The sequence below is a fragment of the Scyliorhinus torazame genome, chromosome 17 (genome assembly GCF_047496885.1).
Source record: "Scyliorhinus torazame isolate Kashiwa2021f chromosome 17, sScyTor2.1, whole genome shotgun sequence".
NCBI lineage: Eukaryota > Metazoa > Chordata > Chondrichthyes > Carcharhiniformes > Scyliorhinidae > Scyliorhinus > Scyliorhinus torazame.
In genome coordinates, this window is record NC_092723.1 from 16,970,587 (window position 1) to 16,991,449 (window position 20,863).

Here is a 20,863-nt window from a genome sequence, read left to right on the forward strand (position 1 = left end):
ACTCCCTCGCCCTATCCCCATAACCCAGTAATCCCACATAAACCTTTTGGACTCTAAGGCACAATTTAGCGGGGCCAATCCACCAAACCTGCACATCTTTGGACTGTGGGAGGAAACCGGAGCACCCGGAGGAAACCCACGCAGACACGGGGAGAAAGTGCAAACTCCACAGAGACGGTCACCCAAGACCGGAATTGAACCCAGGTTCCTGACTCTATGAGGCAGCAGTGCGAATCACTGTGCACCCCCCCCCCCCCCACCCCTCATCTGCCTTCTCAGGTTGATAAACATAAAAACAACCAACAGCACTAATTCGAGGAAGAGCAGGGACGACCTGGACCAAAATGTATCCCTCGGCCCTTCTGCCAAGGGAAGCAATTTGTGACCTTGCCATCTGTAAATTGTCCACTCTGTTCCCCACAGCAGTGGTTAAATTTGAAAAATTCATCATTATCTGCAGAGCGTTACATGTCCTGAGCTTGCGAAATGCACTACAGGAATACAACTCAGAATGTTTATTGATTCGTGTATACTTTGGTAGCCATAGCATCTTGAACTTCCCTTGAACCTCTTGGGGAGAGGGGTCAGTGCTCTTACAACTGTGATAAGTAACAAATAACGTTTATTTATTACTACACAAAGCAAGGGGTTGTTACAGATATTGAATTTCAAATGCATTTGTAGCCGTGAAAGTCCTTGTGTGTTTGATCAGTTTACTAGTCTGTTACTGGAGGTTGCAACTTGGTGATTACAGTCCACCTGGCCCTGTCCCTGTCTCCACCTTGATTAAATAATCACCCGCTTAGATACCGTTTGTACGTGAGCTCTGTGTTATGAGCAGGACCTACGGCTGGAGGAAGCAATTACTGGCTGACGTGACCATTGTCACTGCTAAATTCATTGCCAAGTCATTATGTGAAGGAATTGAAGGTGTGTTGTGGTGAACAGCCCCTTCTGTTAATGCACTAATGACATTGCCCAACAGATTTCCTTCAGTTGTTTTACATTATTCCTCCCTCCGCGCAACCCCCCTCCCCACCAGCCCCCGCCCGCCACCCCCCTCCCCACCCCCGGCCCGCCACCCCCCACTGCAGAGCAAGGGTTAATGTGGGACTGGAAAATAACACCACCGATGGTATGATGTATAGAGTCACACGGTTATGCAATTTAGAAGGAACCTGCATGGGAGTAGCACCATGTATGGCAGTAACTAGGATCTGCACATAGTTAGGGATTACCAATTAATGGTTCATGTTTGAACATAGAAGTCTGACGATCTCACCAATGAAACACCAAATGAATCCCTAACACAACATGGTGGCAGTGGTGGAATGAAAGGTGACATTTGAACGATGAACCCAGAACAGAATCCCAATTTGAAACAATAAAAGCAGCTGAAGCCTGACCAGGGAGACATGCACCCAAGAAGAAAAGTTGACGAAATGGTTGAAAAAGCTTCATTACAGGCTCGGAGGTTGAGGAATCTAGCAGTGTGAGTGGAGATCCATTTCAAGTCCCTGAGCAATGCAGAGTGAAGGTTGGTCATCTCACAAGATGGGTGAGAAAAGTTACAAAAAAAGAATCCGTACTTACATTGTAGAATAGGTGGATGTCCCAGGGGTTCACCATTTGGAAGCAGCTGAAACAGCGGTGCAGAAGAGGTCTACAGCTGGGGGAACCATAACATGTGGTTGCCATGCTGTGTTGAAGTGAATTAAAAATCAATCAGCAGAGTGAAGAAAAGCTCCGGCAGAATTTTTTTTTAAAGGAAAAAAGAATGAGTTACTGCTGTTTAAAAGGTTAAAAATAAGAACTGACAGGGCAGCATGTGGTGCAGTGGATAGCACTGGGACTGCGGCGCTGAGGACCCGGGTTCGAATCCCGGCCCTGGGTCACTGTCCGTGTGGAGTTTGCACATTCTCCCCATGTCTGCGTGGGTTTCACCCCCACAACCCAAAGATGTGCTGGTTAGGTGGATTGGCCATGCTAAATTGCCCCTTAATTGGAAAAAAAATAATTGGCTACTCTAAATTTATATTAAAAAATAAGAACTGACTAAGCCCTCTTCCCCCCCCCCCCCCTCACCCCTCTTAACCCCTCCCCCCTCACTCTCTCTGAGAAACAGCCAAAAGACTTAAAAATAGAGCTTTTTGAAAATGCTGTCTCACTATTGAAACCACAACAACAGATGACTGTGAATGAAGGAAAGCTATCTGAGGCAACTCAAAAGAAGCAAAACACGTAAATGTTCATATCAGATAGAAGACTTTCGATTCAAGATTCATGCTGAGTATATACCTTTGAAATCGCACGATAAACTGAAGTCTTCAATGAACCAAACTGTTCAAGATCTGAGCAAACACATTTCAGAGGTGGCACAAAGGTATCAGGAGGAAATAATGGACCTCAGTACCACAGCTATCAAACAAAAGCAGGAGTTGGGAAAACACAACCAGATATACAGCCAGGCAAAACAGCCGACAGAAAAGGCAGGTGAAGAAGTTGTGACCCAAAAAGAGTCCATGAAGAATTGGTATGTAGCCATGGAAAAACATGAGGAGCCATGGAGGACGTTGAATTTTACTTTAGAAAAAGAGGTGCTGGAACTGTCAGTCGCAATGAAATGATGCACTAAATCCCAGAGTAAGTTAGCAAGAGATCAGCAAGAAGATAAACAGATGAAAGACGAGTTGATTGTCAAATGCAAAAGGAATGCATGACTATTCAACAACATGAAGAACTGAAGACTCTGTCAAACAGCAAAAAGGAAGCACAGCAGAAGAAACTCAATGAGACGCTATCGAATTGTGCAGGAAGACTCAAGGTGAAGCAAGCGAATTTCGCAAAGAAAAGGAAGACCTGTTGAAGAATCTTAACACGTTACAAGGATCCCTTGGGGAAAATTTATTTCCTCCGGAAAGTTGCAAAGAGGAGCAAAATGGGCTTGGCATCACTGTGAATAAACTGAAGAATCAGTTGGCAGAGGTGCCTCGGCAATGTTGAATATTCCAGATGGAAGCCAAAAGCTACAAGAAACAGATGGAAGAAGCAATTGCATGAAAGTGAGGAGACAACGAAAGGAAAATCTGTAGAACTTTCCCAAGTTGCGAGCGGATAAGGAAGCTAGGAGTAGCAGAACTGGAACAAGTTCAGGCTTCGCCGGAGACAGACCCGGTCAACAGCCAAACCAAAATGAAGGCAAAGGACAAAGTTCCACTGCAACAATTAAAGAAAAGAAGGGAAAAATGTAAATCCAGCAATGAAGGAGAAGAGGAAAAAGCACTGGATGTCTCAGACGTACAGAGAACCACTGAGCTGTTGAAAAATAAAACAGCAAACAAACAATTTATGAAAACCGATGGAAATTAAGGCTCGAAATGTGTACATCCGGCAAGAGTGTGGCGGGCAACACGGAAAAAGAAAATTCGAGTCTACTCCAGGGATGGACAGAGTGCCCATTCCCTGCAGAAGGAACTGGACAAACACACAGTGCCTGCAAAAAGCGGACGGGTTTTTAAATGAAGAGAAACGTATCTCGAAGGAGCGCAAGAAGTGAATCAAATGGAGACAGCCAAGTAGCAGGAACACAGAGTAATACCACCATTCCTCCAAACGTGACATTTCGAGATGTGGAACAAATGTCAAGCCTCAAGACCTGGAGTGGCACGGTGGCACAGTGGTTAGCACTGCTGCCTCACAGCTCCAGGGACCCGGGTTCAATTCCGGTCTCAGACGACTGCCTGTGTGGAGTCTGCACGTTCTCCCCGTGTCTGCGTGGGTTTCCACCGGGTGCTCCGGTTTCCTCCCATAGACCAAAGAGGTGCAGGTTAGGTGGATTGGCCATGTTAAAATTGCCCCTCAGTGTCCAAAAGGTTAGGTTGGGTTACTGGGTTATGGGGATGGGCTGGAGGTGTGGAATTAAGTAGGTGCTCTTTCCAAGGGCCAGTGCAGACACGATGGGCCGAATGGCCTCGTTCTGCACTGAAAATTCTATGATAAGACCGTCGTAATTTATAAAGTCAGAGATTTGAAGGGGTGGGAAGAAGGGATAAAAGGTAAAGACTGTATTGTAAATGATTAATCTCCGGTAGAAGGGAGGAAGATTTTCTTTTGAGAAAGGATAATAAGGAATGAGTAGGGTACATGTGGGGTACCGCAGGGATCTGTGCTAGGACCCTCAAATGTTCACATTATATATTAATGATTTGGATGAGGGAACTAAATGTACTATCTCCAAATTTGCAGATGATACAAAGTTGGGTGAGAGGGTGAGCTGTGAGGAGGATACAGAGATGCTTCAGCGGGATTTGGACAGGCTGAGTGAGTGGGCATATGCATGGCAGATGCAGTATAACGTGGATAAATGTGAGGTTATCCACTTCGGGGAGCTAAAATAGGAAAGCAGACTATTATTTAAATGGGTATAAATTGAGAGAGATGGATACTCAGCGAGACCTTGGTGTCCTCGTGCATCAGTCGCTGAAAGTACAGCAGGCAGTAAATAAGGCAAATGGTATGTTGGCCTTTATAGCGAGAGGATTTGAGTATCGGAAAATAGGGGTGTTTTACTGCAATTGTACAGGGCATTGGTGAGGCCACACCTGGAGTATTGTGGGCAGTTTTGGTGTCCTTATCTAAGGAAGGATGTTCTTGCTATGGAGGGAGTGCAGCGAAGATTTACCAGGCTGGGATGGCGGGACTGTCATATGAGGAGGAACTAAGTGGGTTAGGATTATATTCATTGGATTGGAAGAGTGACAGGGAATCTCATAGAAACTTATAAAATTCTAACAGGATTAAACAAGGTAGATTCAGAAAGAATGTTCCCGATGGTGGGGGAGTCCAGAACAAGGGGCCCCAGTCTTAAACCTTTTAGGACTGAGGTGAGGAGAAATTTCTTCACCCAGAGAGCGGTGAATCTGTGGAATTCACTCCCACAGAAAGTAGTTGAGGCCAAAACATTGTGTAATTTCAAGAAGGAATTAGATGCAGCTCTTGGGGCTAAAGGGATTAAGGAATATGAAGACTGGATTAGGGTATTGAACTTGATGATCAGCCATGATCATAATGAATGAAATGAAATGAAAATCGCTTATTGTCACTAGTAGGCTTCAAATGAAGTTACTGTGAAAAGCCCCTAGTCGCCACATTCCGCCGCCTGTTCGGCGTGGCTGATACGGGAATTGAACCGTGCTGCTGGCCTGCCTAGGTCTGCTTTCAAAGCCAGCGATTTAGCCCTGTGCTAAACAGCCCCTGCCAATGAATGGTGGAGCAGGTTCGAAGGGCCGAATGGCCTCCTCCTGCTTTCTATGTATTTTTCTACGTATGCGGGAACTCAGAGTGGGGGCCGGTCCGCGGTGTGGGTCGGCCATGACGCGCGGGGCCGCTGCCGCGCGCATGCGCGGACGCCCGGCCGGAAGTGCCGGACCACATTTCGGCAACCGGAGCTGCGCGGATACTCCGGGGCCTTGCTAGCCCTCTGCAGGGAAGTGAATCGCTCTGGACTTTCTTCAGGTAAGTCCAGAATGATTCGCGCCCGTTTTCCCGCGGGTGTGGGGGACATCGCCCCATTATCGGAGAATCCCGGCCCTTATGTTGGCCTTTTCTGACTGTTTAAATCCTCCTATTGTCCATTCCCTGGGATTGCTGGAGAGGGGGCTCCCAGATTCTCAGGCTGTGCAGGAAACAAATTCGCCTTCCCTTCTTGTAATTACAATGTTTTAAGCGTTTATTTAAATAATTTATTCTCACCGCGAACTGATCCATAGTTTTTGTTACTTTGAATGCATTGTTTATATTATCAGTTGGAAATCACGTTAAAAATTGAAAAGCTTTCCTGATTTCAGCTTCCTGCTATGTGCCATGAATGATGGTTAAATGAGACGATACTTTCAATGTTACTACTTGAAGAATTTGATAAGGGCCAGACAATCTGTTTTCAGCGATGTTGATGGAGGGGTAGGCCAAGACTGCAAGGAAAGTCTCCCCGTTCCTCTAAATGGTGCTATGGAATTCTTTATGTTCATTCGAGAATGCACATGGGCCTTAACACTGCGTTTATGATTTTGTTTCCTCTTCCCGAGAGTCACAGAGACCAGCTGCTGCTCCTCCCTACCTGAGATCAGAACATAGAGGCAGAAGGAGGACATTTAACCCCTGGAACCAGTTCCCCAATCCAGTGAGATCACGGCTGACCTGCAACCTAACTCCATCTTTGTCCCTCACCCTTTAATACCTTTGGATAACAAAAATCTATTTGTCTCATGCAGCCACCTGGGACGGCCACTTCCCGATTACAAAATGGACACTTTGCAAAGAATGCAGAGAAAATGGACAATGCTGAGAAAACAAGCAGGTTCAGAGCTTGTCTGTATATTGGAGCCGCAGCTCCCAGACAAGACCAAAACTGTAGGCCCATTAGCATACTAATGGCCCATCTCCGGGAACAAAAGAGTAACATTTGAGTGACTGATACTAAGGCAGACACCCCGGCGCCAGAGGAGACCGAAACAAAGCAGGCCAACGGCCACCTAGGACACGCCCAGCCATCAGGGCACCCACCCCTTTATTGGATGAGATCAATATGAATGATCGAGAAACGGCCCAATTGTCTGGGGCCAAGTTCAAGGCCCGCCCAAAAGAGCGTGAAGCCCCTTTGGGTATAAGAAGGAGCCCCCAAGAGAGCATCGTTCTCTTGGCTCCGGCTCTCACCGAGGAGAGACCTGCCCAACAGCTGCACCAGAAGCAAGTAAGTCCAAGGCCAACGCTCGCTACCAGACAGATGACCTTAGCTTTTCCCCTTCACCACTTCGACCCCAGCAGCCTCAGATCCGAACAACGGCCATTGTTCCTCTGACTGAGTGGGCGCCCGAAGCTAAGTATAGGCTTTAGCAGTAGTGATAGCTTAGTCTGTAGTATTTGTGCATGATTATATTTAACTGTGTGTGTAAATAAATAAGCATTTGATTTTGAACTAACTAACTGGTGTACCGAGTCTTTGGTCAGTATTCGGTTTGAACCTTGTGGCGGTATCGAGAGATACCTGGCGACTCTAAAGCAAACGTAATTAGGATTAAGGAAGGCGACCATATTGACCGCCATATTCAGAGCCAACCAAAGAGAGCAACACTCAGATTTAAAATTAACAACCAATTGAGCATTGATCTCTACTTGCAGAGGAGAATGTCAAACTTCTACCACTCTTTGTCTGTGGAACTGTTTCCTAATTTTACTCCCGAAAGGACTGGCTCTAACCTTTACGCAATGCCCCCTAATCTTAGACCCCACCCCGCTAGCAGAAATAGTTTCTCTCTAGCTAATCTGTTCCCCTTGGGATCAAGCTGGTGATTTATAAAGCCTGTATTCTCAGCACCAGGCTGTAAAGCTGTGAAACATGGATGATCTACAACTATCAAGAAATGAAGCTCAACAATTTCCATCTTTGCATTATGTGTATATCCCGGCAGGACAAAATCACAAATGTGGCAATCCTCTCAAAGACCGAGTTCTCAAGTTTATTGCACTAGTCGGTGACACAAGAACATGGTGGCACCTCCCATGGACGAGCGTGTACCACCACAGTTACCAATGGCTACAGTAGCTTGGCAACCAGTCGCCAATACCAAAACAATAGTCCATCACGACACATGGTAGATCCACTTGTGGCAGAATCTGCCTCTCAACAATTGACCTCTTCAGCCAGCAGCAAAGAGGCACCAAATGAAAACCCATCTGAAATAGATTTCTTTGCCATTTGTCCATCATCTTTGATAGATGGAAGGGTGCCAACAATGGACCCTGCACACCTTACAAGGCAAGTTTATCTCTGTCCTAAGATGTGGTGCCCAGAACTGCTCGTAATACTCAATTGTAGTCTAAACAAGGTTTTGAATAGCTTTCGTGGGTGGCACGGTGGCGCAGTGGTTAGCACTGCTGCATCACAGCGCCGAGGACCCGGGTTCGATCCCGGCCCCGGGTCACTGTCCGTGTGCACATTCTCCCCGTGTCTGCGTGGGTTTCATCCCCACAACCCAAAGATGTGCAGGGTAGGTGGATTGGCCACGCTAAATTGCCCCTTAATTGGAAAAAACGACTGGGTACTCTAAGTTTATTTTTAAAAATTGAATACCTGAAGCATGACCTCTCCCCCCTGTATTGTAGCCCTCCAGACATAAAGGCAGCCATTCCATGAGCCTTTCTGATTACTTTCTGTGCCTGTTCATGACATTTTAACGATCTCTGTAACAGAACTGGGTTCTCATGTCTCTCTGGATCACCAAGACTTTCATAGAATCCCTACAGTGCAGAAGGAGGCCATTCAGCCCATCGAGTCTGCGCCGACCCTCCGAAAGAGCATCCCTGCCTAGGTCCACTCCCCCACCCTATCCACGCAACCGCTCTCATTGATCACGGCCAATCCACCTAACCCCATCTTCTGTTGTGGGAGGAAACCGGAGCACCCGGAGGAAACCCACTATTTAGAAAGTTCCCTGTTTTTATTCTTTTATTTTTGTCCATTGATGTACGGACTGCAGCGGTTAAAGAAGGCAGCTCACTATCATCGTCTCGAGGGCAATTAGGGACGGGCAATAGCTGCTGGCCTAACCAACAGTCCATGAATGAATAAAGAGAAAAAGTCTTTCAATACCTGTGATCTCTGAGGCACGATCAATTTGACTGGAGACGAAGTTGAATCCAAACTGAGGCTTTATTAGTATCTGAAGTGTGGCCCCCCACAGCAGCTGGTGAAATGGCTGCGAGCTGGAGGCCAGGCATATTTATAACCCGCCTCCTGGGCGGAGCTAACATGCAGGGGCAACAGGTGAACCTGCACTGCAGGTTCTACCACACAACCCCTAATATCAGAACACAGTGGTTTACCACATTCACCCCCTGTTAAAATTGAGTCCGGCGGGGGTGGTGGATAACTATATACAATTAGCAATTTTTAATATTTACAGAGCAGTAAAAAAAATGTCTCTTGGCATCCGGCGCGCCGGTCAGAGGTTCAGCCGGTCCGGTGCCTTGATGGTTCTTTGAGATCGACGAAGTGGTGACGGCGATGTTGGCGCTGTCATGGTCGAAGTTGACTCCGGGAGCATGCCGAAATCCTCTTCATCAACGGGGGTCGGCAGGGGGAGGACGGACGGTCCTAGGGGGGGGGTGATGGGGGTGGCAGGGGAGGGGAGGGTGGCGCCGGGGGTGGTGTGGGGGTGGTATCTGCCGGTGCCAGGTCCCTGAGGGAGACAATATCCTGTCGGCCATCGGGGACCGCCACATAGGCGTACTGTGGTTTTGCGTGGAGCAGGTGCACCCTTTCCACCAACGGATCCGCCTTGTGGAGCCGCACATGTTTACGGAGAAGCACGGTTCCCGGAGCTGTGAGCCAAGTTTGGAGTGATACCCCGGATGTGGACTTCCTGGGGAAGGCAAAAAGACGTTCATGCGGTGTACTGTTAGTGGCAGTGCAGAGTAATGAGCGAATGGAGTGTAGTGCATCAGGGAGGACCTCTTTCCAGCGGGAGGCAGGGAGATTCCTGGACCGTAGGGCCAGCTGGACGGCCCTCCATACCGTCCCATTCTCCCTTTCTACCTGTCCATTTCCCCGGGGGTTGTAGCTCGTCGTTCTGCTGGAGGCAATACCCCTGCTGAGCAGGAACTGATGTAGCTCATCGCTCATGAATGAGGGTCCCCTGTCACTGTGGATGTAGGCGGGGAAGCCGAACAGAGGGAAGATAGAATTAAGGGCTTCAATGACGGTGGCAGACGTCATGTCGGCGCAAGGGATGGCGAAGGGGAACCGGGAGTATTCATCGATCACACTGAGGAAATATGTGTGTCGGTCGGAGGAGGGGAGGGGACCTTTGAAATCCACGCTGAGGCATTCAAAGGGGCGGGAGGCCTTCACCAGGTGCGCGCAGTCCGGCCGGTAGAAGTGCGGCTTGCACTCCGCACAGACCTGGCAGTCCTTGGTGATCGTCCTTACTTCCTCGATGGAGTAGGGCAAATTTTGTGCCTTAATGAAATGGTACAACCGAGTGACCTCTGGGTGACAAAGGCAGTCGTGCAGGGCTCGGAGTCGGTCTACTTGTGCCCTGGCACATGTACCTCTGGATAGGGCATCTGGGGGCTCTTGAGTTTGCCAGGGTGATACTTAATCTCGTAATTAAAGGTGGAGAGCTCGATTCTCCACCGCAAGATTTTATCATTTTTGATCTTGCCCCGCTGTGTGTTGTTAAACATGAAGGCTACCGACCGTTGGTCAGTGAGGAGAGTGAATCTCCTGCCGGCCAGGTAATTCCTCCAATGTCGCACAGCCTCAACGATAGCCTGGGCCTCCTTTTCAACGGATGAGTGCCGAATTTCGGAGGCATGGAGGGTGCGGGAAAAGAATGCCACGGGCCTGCCTGCCTGGTTGAGGGTCGCGGCAAGGGCGATGTCCGATGCATCGCTTTCTACTTGGAAAGGAAGTGTTTCGTCTACAGCGTGCTTTCCAGCTTTGGCAATATCAGCTCTGATCCGGGCGAAAGCCTGTTGGGCCTCGGCCGTCTTTGGGCAATGAGTGGACTGTATGAGTGGGCGGGCCTTGTCCGCATAGTTTGGGACCCACTGCGCATAATATGAGAAGAACCCCAGGCAGTGTTTGAGGGCCTTGGGGCAGTGGGGGAGGGGGAGCTCCATGAGGGGGTGCATACAGTCGGGATCGGGCCTCAGAACTCCGTTCTGGACCACGTAGCCGAGGATGGCTAAGCGGGTTGTGCGGAACACACACTTCTCCTTGTTATACGTGAGGTTGAGGAGAGCGGCGGTGCGGAGAAATTTAGCGAGGTTGGCGTCGTGGTCCTGCTGATCATGGCCGCAGATGGTGACATTGCCTAGGTACGGAAACGTGGCCCGCAAGCCATACCGGTTGACCATTCGGTCCATCTCGTTTTGGAAGACCGAGACCCCATTGGTGACGCCGAAGGGGACCCTAAGGAAGTGATATAGACGGCTGTCTGCCTCGAAGGCGGTGTATGGCCGGTCCGATTTACGGATGGGGAGCTGGTGGTAAGCGGATTTCAGGTCCACCGTTGAGAAGACCCGGTACTGTGCAATCCGGTTAACCATGTCAGATATGCGTGGGAGGGGGTACGCGTCGAGCTGCGTGTACCTGTTGATGGTCTGGCTGTAGTCCACGACCATTCGGTTTTTTTCCCCCAGACTTAACCACTACCACTTGAGCTCTCCAGGGGCTGTTGCTGGCCTCGATGAAGCCCTCCCGAAGCAACCGCTGGACTTTGGACCTGATGAACGCCTTATCCTGGGTGCTGTACCGTCTGCTCCTGGTGGTGACGGGTTTGCAATCTGGAGTTAGATTGGCAAAGAGGGACGGAGGATCGACCTTTAGGGTCGCGAGGCCGCACACAATTAGGGGTGGTAGGGGTCCACCGAATTTAAGGGTCAGGCTCTGGAGGTTGCACTGGAAGTCCAGGCCGAGGATAAGTGCAGCGCAAAGGTTAGGGAGGATGTAGAGGCGAAAACCGTGGAAGTCTACGCCTTGGACTGTGAGCGTGACCGTGCAGTACCCCCGGATCGCTACGCGATGGGATCCGGAGGCCAGGGAGATACTTTGATTGGTAGGGTGTACCTTAAAGGAGCAGCGCCTTACCGTATTTGAGTGTACAAAGCTCTCGGTGCTCCTGGAGTCCAGTTGACTTTCACGCTGGTGGATGTGTTGGTCAGATTATGTGGTCGGGTCTGGTCGATTGTCATGGAGGCGAGCCGTGGTTGATCGTCGGGTAGTGAGGCGGCCGTTGAGTTGAGGTCCTGGAAAGCCATTGGTCTCCATGTGCCGCGGGGTGGACATGATGGTGGCGCCCGGAGATCCTGGGGAGTACAAAATTGCGGCGCCCATGGAATGCACGTTGCGGGGGTGGAGCAAGATGGCGCCGCCCATGAAACGCATGTGATGTGCGGGGGAGAAGATGGCGGCGCCCATTGGTCGCACCTGGCCTGGGGGGGGGGGGCGGGGGGAAGGAGGATGGCGGCGCCCATTGTCGGTGACCGGGTGGGTGGGGGCGACCGCAGCCGCTGAGCGGGCCTGGCACACCGCAGCTAAGTGGTCCTTCTTCCCGCAGGCCTGACAAAGGGCAGTGCAGGCCGGGCAGCATTGGCGGGGGTGTTTTTTCTGGCCGCAAAAATAGCAACGGGGCCCCCCAGAGATCACTGGCTGGCGCGTAGCGCAGGCGTATTGAGTGGGTAGCGCCCCCGCTGGGGTGGCTGCCTGTGGGGCCCATGAAGCGTAGGAGGAGTGGGACGCGCGGTTGGGTGTGTAGGACTGGACATTGCACAGGGCGACCGTCATGGAAAACGCTAGTGTTTTAGTCTCTGCGAGGTTGCGCGTGGCCCCTTCTAGGAGCCGCTGCCTGATAACATCGGACCCAATCCCAGTTACAAAAGCGTCTCGCATAAGGAGATCTGAGTGCTCCTTAGCTGTAACGTCCTGGCAGTCACAGTCCCGAGCTAGTGAGATCAGGGCCCTCCAGAAGTCCCCGATTGACTCACCAGGTAGTTGAGTACGCGTTGCGAGCGCGTGTCTGGCAAAGAGCGTGTTCGTCTTCAGTTCATAATTTTCGTTGAGTCGAGTCATAGCGTCAGCGTAATTGGGCGCATCCTGGATCAGCGGGAAGACTTTGGAGCTGAGTCTGGAGTACAAGATTTGAATCTTCTGAGCCTCTGGAACAGGGGTCGGCGCCACGTTGATATACGCTTCAAAACAAGCTAGCCAGTGCTGGAAGTCCTTTCTGGCGTCGCTTGCATGCGGATCCAGCTGCAGGCGATCTGGTTTAATCCGGAGGTCCATCTTCTGAATCTGATACTAATAAATTGAGGCACGATCAATTTGACTGGAGACGAAGTTGAATTCAAACTGAGGCTTTATTAGTATCAGATGTGTGGCCTCCCACAGCAGCTGATGAAATGGCTGCGAGCTGGAGGCCACGCATATTTATAACCCGCCTCCTGGGCGGAGCTAGCATGCATGGGCCACAGGTGAACCTGTAGTGCAGGTTCTACCGTACAACCCCTAATATCAGAGCAAAGTGGTTTACCACAATCTCTATGTAATTTTATACTTCCATCACCGTATATGTCGTGCCATCAACAATCAGCATATACTGGTATGGAACCTTCTCATCCCTCTGGGTGAGGACACAGTGCCTGGCGCATTCATCTAACACACCATCGGCGGAGCTATTTCCCCACTTTTGAGAGATTCCCTTGTACCAAACATCAATCGCTGGCTCAGAGTGAGTGAAATCCACGCTGACCGGCTTCCAGGAGAAAGAGAACGGATAGGCCGTGAGAGAGGAGAGAAAATGGAAGAGTAAGAGAGGAAACAGAGGCAAGAATGAGCGTAGGGAGGGGAGACCAGAGAAAGAGGAGATAGAGAAAGGAGAGAAACAGTCAAGGAGAGAGATAGCTGAGGAGAGAGAAAGAAATATGAGAGAAACGAGGGGATGAGACAGAGGCGAAAAAGAGAAGAAATACAGAATGAGACAGAAAGAGGAAACAGAAGAGAAAGAAAGAAGAGAGGGAGAGAACACGGAAGCAGAGAGAGAAGCACTAAAGAGATAGCAAGAGCAGTGGAAGTTTTCTGAATTGATTATACGTCTCACAACTCCGACGTAAATATAATTCAGAATGGAGAACAAACGATTCAGGAAATAATATTTCAACTTTACTCAAAATTCTTTTGTATTTGTTTTTTTCACATGTTCCTATAAAGAACTGTTTAAGCCTTTAATTACCCTGTCACATTCCCAGATGGTGGGAGCGTCTATTGACAGCAGTGTCAGTATGAATGACCTCAGCTACACGATTGTAATGAGAAAACAGAAGAAATCCTAATGAGGCTGCTAGGGGCTGGAGAGGTAGAGGGAAGGTTTGCCGAGTCACTCAACTATGCTCAACCCTGTCTATGGGGCCCCCACATGTAATCTCTATTTATGGGCTGCGAGCAATCCTTTCCCATTCAAGTGGGCTATTTGCCTGCAATACAATGGAGAGGATGCCTTAAATTCCACAATGCTTCCTGAGTGATGTGCTGTTTTCGAAGCAACACGTTGACAACATTATGGTGATTGCCATGCACTGGGCTGCCCAACGGTTGGGATCAGATTTCTGATCTTTATTTAGAGGTGTTTTTCCCAGGTGAGTGTGAGGTAGTAGCTAATGCGATACCCCTTTGTTGGAATAGATGACTCAGTCAATATAAACAGCGTTGCCGGTGTCCATGGAGACATCAACTGCCGGGACTACCCAGCTCTACCCAACTACTCAAATATCACGTGTAAGAGTTGACCTTAATCCTTTGAGAACAACATCCTGGTCTTGCCTTCTTTGTCACTGACAGCGAGTGCCAAGGACCGAGGTGTATACTGATCTCTTTGTTTGGCTCGTCAGCCATTTTGTCGGCCTGGGGATGTTTTTACCTGCATGTTACAGATGTCGATGAATAGGGTGGCAGGGTGGCGCAGTGGTTAGCACTGCTGCCTCACGCCGCCGAGGACCCGGGTTCGATCCCGGCCCTGGGTCACTGTCCGGGTGGAGTTTGCATGTTCTCCCCGTGTCTGCGTGGGTTTCACCCCCACAACCCAAAGATGGGCAGGGTAGGTTAATTGGCCACGCTAAATTGCCCCTTAATTAGAAAAAAGAATTGGGTTCTCTAAGTTTATATTTAAAAAAAGATGCTCGATGAACACAAAGAAAGAGTTCTCCCGCCTGCGGGATGTTCCAAAACGCATTACGGCCAATGAGGCCTGTGAAATGCAGCAGTCAATTTGCACACAGCAAGCTCCTTCAAACAGCAACTTGATAGTGACCAGATAGTCATTGTTCCAATGCTGATTGAGGGATAAATAATTGGTCAGGATATCAGAAATAACTTTCTTCAACATCATGCCTGTGATTTTCTGCATCCACCCGAGGGAGCAAACAGGGCCCGGCTTTAACATCTCATCCTAAAGATGGCATCTCCAACAGTGCGGCACTCCCTCAGTGCTACACTGCAGCAGCAGCATCGATTTCTGCGCTCAGTCCCAGACACCCTCATCCAACAACCTCTTAATCAGAAGCAAAAGTGATACCCTGAGCCATGGCTCACAACAGTTGCTGTTGTTGGATTGGATTCAAAACTTGTGCTTCGAAATCAAAGCACAAAGTTCAAACAACTTGATTTCGGCTTTCTTGTAATCCAGCTCCTTTTAACAGATTCACTCACGATTCACTGAGCTGTTTATTTTTTTATAAAAAGGACACTTGTAATCACTCTTTCTGTCACCTGCTTATTGGCACCATTCGTTCCTTTGCTGTCCAATAAACCGTCCATTTTTGTGTCTCGATCACTCACTGCCTTACTCTCAACATCCTGAATGGATTGATCTTGGCTTGTGTTGGCTACATTGCTCCATGACCTGAGGCATTAATGGCCATACATTCAGGCTTCAGGCACAAAACTCTGGAATTTCCTCTTCAGCTCACTGGCACACTTCGAGCACAAACATCAGCATGGACCAGGTGAAGCAGTTCCTGTGTCATAAATTCTATGGATTCCGTCTACCATTTCCTTCCTGCTCGGAGACCCGCATTTCATTGGTCACCGCTTCCAAATATTTGTCTCGGTGTGCTGTTTTTCCCCTTGCGCCTCTGTGAAATGTCTTGTGACATTTTCATCTACGGTAAAGGCACTACATCACTGCGGGACATTGTTCTTCACTGAACAAACTGATTTCCTTTGTCACGGTGGTAAGCGCTCGAATATTGGCTTCTCTACCCCACGACAACTTGCAGGGGTGACTGAGGTTCACTCAGTGCCTTTCATGTGGGCAAATAGCCCAGTGGGGAGATAGAGGAACAGATAGGTAGACAGATTTTGGAAAGGAGTAAAAGCAACAGGGTTGTTGTGATGGGAGACTTTAACTTCCCAACTGGGACTCACTTAGTGCTAGGGGCTTGGACGGGGCAGAGTTTGTAAGGAGCATCTAGGAGGGCTTCTTGAAACAATATGTTAATAGTCCAACTAGGGTAGGGGCTGTACTGGACATAGTATTGGGGAATGAGCCCCGCCAGGTGGTAGAAGTTTCAGTAGGGGAGCATTTCGGGAACAGTGACCACAATTCAGTAAGTTTTAAAGTGCTGGTGGACAAGGATAAGAGTGGTCCTAGGGTGAATGTGTAAATTGGAGGAAGGCTAATTATAACAATATTAGGCGGGAACTGAAGAACCGAGATGGGGGAGAGGATGTTTGAGGGTAAATCAACATCTGACATGTGGGAGGCTTTCAAATGTCAGTTAAAATGAATTCAGGACCGGCATGTTCCTGTGAGGAAGAAGGATAAATATGGCAAATATCGGGAACCTTGGATAACGAGAGATATTGTAGGCCTCGTCAAAAAGAAATAGGAGGCATTTGTCAGGGCTAGAAGGCTGTGAATAGACGAAGCCTGTGTGGAATATAAGGAAAGTAGGAAGGAACTTAAGCAAGGAGTCAGGAGGGCTAAAAGGGTTCATGAAAAGTCATTGGCAAATAGGGTTAAGGAAAATCTCAAGGCTTTTTACACGTACATAAAAAGCAAGAGGGTAGCCAGGGAAAGGGTTGGCCCACTGAAGGATAGGCAAGGGAATCTATGTGTGGAGCCAGAGGAAATGGGCGAGGTACTAAATGAATACTTTGCATCAGTATTCACCAAAGAGAAAGAATTGGTGGATGTTGAGTCTGGAGAAGGATGTGTAGATAGCCTGGGTCACATTGAGATTAAAAAAGATGAGGTGTTGGTGTCATGAAAAATATTAAGGTGGATAAGTCCTCGGGGCCTGATGGGATCTACCCCAGATATTGAAGGAGGCAAGAGAGGAAATTGCTGAGGCATTGACAGAAATCTTTGGATCCTCACTGTCTTCAGGTGATGTCCCGGAGGACTGGAGATTAGCCAATGCTGTTCCTTTGTTTAAGAAGGGTAGCAAGGATAATCCAGGGAACTGCAGGCTGGTGAGCCTTACGTCAGTGGTAGGGAAATTACTGGAGAGAATTCTTCGAGACAGGATCTACTCCCATTTGGAAGCAAGTGGACGTATTGGCGAGAGGCAGCACGGTTTTGTGAAGGGGAGGTCGTGTCTCACTAACTTGAGTTTTTCGAGGAGGTCACAAAGATGATTGATACAGGTAGGGCAGTGGATGTTGTCTATATGGACTTCAGTAAGGCCTTTGACAAGGTGCCTCATGGCAGACTAGTACAAAAGGTGAAGTCACACGGGATCAGAGGTGAGCTGGCAAGATGGATACAGAACTGGCTAGGTCATAGAAGGCAGAGAGTAGCAATGGAAGGGTACTTTTCTGATTGGAGGGCTGTGACTAGTGGTGTTCCGCAGGGTTCAGTGCTAGGACCTTTGCTGTTCGTGGTATATATAAATGATTTGGAGGAAAATGTAACTGGTCTGATTAGTAAGTTTGCAGACGACACAAAGGTTGGTGGAATTGCAGATAGTGATGAGGACTGTCAGCGGATACAGCAGGATTTCGATCATTTGGAGACTTGGGCGGAGAGATGGCAGATGGAGTTCAATCTGGACAAATGTGAGGTAATGCATTTTGGAAGGTCTAATACAGGTAGGGAATATACAATGAATGGCAGAACCCTCAAGAGTATTGACAGTCAGAGAGATCGAGGTGTACAGGTCCACATGCCACTGAAAGGGGCTACACAGGTGGAGAAGGTAGTCAAGAAGGCATACGGTATGCTTGCCTTCATTGGCCGGGGCATTGTGTATAAGAATTGGCAAGTCATGTTGCAGCTGTCTAGAACCTTGATTAGGCCACAATTGGAGTTTAGTGTTCAATTCTGGTCGCCACACTACCAAAAGGATGTGGAGGCTTTAGAGAGGGTGCAGAAGAGATTTACCAGGATGTTGCCTGGTATGGAGGGCATTAGCTATGAGGAGAGGTTGAATAAACTTGGTTTGTTCTCACTGGAATGAAGGAGGTTGAGGGGTGACCTGATAGAGGTCTACAAAATTATGAGGGGCATAGACAGAGTGGATAGTCAGAGGCTTTTCCCCAGGGAAGAGGGGTCGATTACGAGGGGACTTAGGTTTAAGGTGCGAGGGGCAAGGTTTAGAGGAGATGTATAAGGCAAGTTTTTTACACAGAGGGTAGTGGGTGCCTGGAACTCGCTACTGGAGGAGGTGGTGGAAGCAGGGACGATAGTGACGTTTAAGGGGCATCTTGACAAATACATGAATAGGATGGGAATAGAGGGATACGGACCCCGGAAGTGTAGAAGATTGTAGTTTAGAAAGTGCAGCATGGTCGGCACAGGCTTGGAGGGCCGAAGGGCCTGTTCCTGTGCTGTACGTTTCTTTGTTCTTGTTCTTGACAGTGAAGAAAGAAATCAACCAGAAGAAATCTCTCCACGCACGGGGTCAGTTATTTAGAACTGAGATGAGGAAAAAGATTCTTCATTCAGAGGGCTGTGAATCTTTGGATTTCTCTACCTCAAAGAGCTGAGACACTCATGTCATTGGATTTATTCAATCAGAGGATGTTTATCCTGGACACTGAGGTATAGTGCAGAAAGGTGGAATTGAGGTAGTAGATCATCCAGGTCTTAATGAATGATTGGGCAGGCTTGAGGGCCCAAATGGCCCACTCCAGGATTCCTCCTGTTATTATGTTCGGAGAAGGACTTTAAAAGTGAGAAGTTGGGGAGGGGGAAATGACAGACTAGGCCAAGACAACTGAGCATCGTGACAGAGGTAAAGAAAGTGCACAGCGGAAGGAGTTGTCAACTCCCCCAGGATTGTCCTGGAATTAAACACGAATTTCCAGAAGACTTTGCGAGCAACACTTGGAGAGTGAAATCATGAGCGCATGAATAAAAATCATTTTTTAGTATTTTCTTCAAATGTTTTCATTAATGAGTGATCCGGGGATTGGGGATGGAGGTTGCTACCCCATGGAGGCAACGGAACGTCTGGCCTCTTTCCGATTGGCTGTGTGAAGATAGTGCGGCTGAAGTATGGACCAATGGGATGGGGCAGAATGAGGGTGGTCTGAGGCCAGAGTTCATGTGAACTTCAGGAATATGGCCAACACTTAATTGGAAGTCAAGAGGAGTGGAGAACGTGAAGTGAGGTTGATCAGGGTCGGGTGAGGTTGTCAAGAGATTTTTATGTCAGGATGTGAATTTGAAACTTTTGATCCATTGGCAGATGGGGAGCCAGTATAGGTCAACAAGAGTAGATGATTTTGCACTCCTGATTGTTAGCGGGTCATGTTGGACAGGGGGGGAGAAGGAAGGAAATTCCTGGGTTTGGGCCTACACTGCTGAAGAAACGGCTGCCTGCGATGGAATGATGAAATCAGAAGAAATGAGAATTTGAAGAGTGCAGATATCTCTGAGAGTTTAGAGTGGAGGTGGCTACAGAGAGAGGGAGATACACATGTGTGGAGGAATTTGAACGCAAGTAGGGACATTTTTTAACTGAGGCAGTGTGGGATTGGGAGACAATGTAAAGGGCTCTTGGTTTGTTCAGATAGGGACAGCACACCGGTATTTCCATATGGGAACTTTATAAGTTGTTTGTGCTGTCGACGTACAGTTCTAGCCAAGGCAAACTGAGATTTTAAACCAAATATCTGCTCTCAAAGTACACTCTGTGATGTTAAGGACTTAACACGTTCTCAGTACAGTAGATCAGCTGATGTTGTTTTCATATCTTTACACCCTGGCTTTGGAGAACAGAGGAAGTACCCACAGGCTGAATTGTCTGACAGTCTCTGACATGAATAATACTTTCCATGACCCTAACCATCTCTATACTAATATGGGCTGAGTGGGGGATGGTCAATATGGGCTGAGTGGGGGATGGTCAATACGGGCTGAGTGGGGGATGGTCAATATGGGCTCATTGGGGGATGGTCCAATATGGGCTGTGGGGGCAGGTCCAATATGGCCTCATTGGGGGATGGTCAATATGGGCTGTGGGGGCAGGTCCAATATGGGCTCATTGGGGGATGGTCAATATGGGCTGTGGGGGCAGGTCCAATATGGCAGGAGGGTTTCATGAGCTTCCACAACCCAAACAGTGAGAGGCATTAAAATAGTTTCTTTAAGGGCAGCACGGTGGCGCAGCGGTTAGCACTGCTGCCTCACGGCACCAAGGTCCCAGCTTCAATCCTGGCTCTGGGTCACTGTCCGTGTGGAGTTTGCACATTCTCCCCGTGTTTGCGTGGGTTTCGCCCCCACAACACAAAGATGTGCAGGCTAGGTGGATTGGCCGCACTAAATTGCCCCTTAATTGGAAAAAAAGAATTGGGCACTCTTAAAAAAAAAAAATTCTTTAATAGTTTCTTTAAAAACTTTTTTTTTTTTTTTTTTTGCAGCATTTTTCTACAGGAAGTCTTAAAGTGATATGTCGACAAGTCAGTGAAATACTTTTTGAAGTGTAGTCACTGTTGTAGTGCAGGAAACGCAGCAGCCAATTAACGCACTAGATGCCAAACTACAATGTGACAGTGATCAGAAAAGGTTTTTTTGTGATGTTGATGGAACGATAAACAATGGCCAGGCCGCTGGGGATAACTCCCCAGGTCTTCTTCAAAATAGCAGCAAGTGAGCTTTTAGATCCCACAAGCAGGCAGATTGGGGATCAGCTGTCATGTCACGTAGACCCTTAGCACCTCCAGGAGCACAGCACTTTGTGAGGGCTGGTGCAGACTCGATGGGCCGAATGGCCTCCTTCTGCACTGTTAATTCTATGACACTGAAATATTATCGGCTTAATTTTCACAGCCTGGGGTGTGGGCACCAGGATTCAAGCCCTG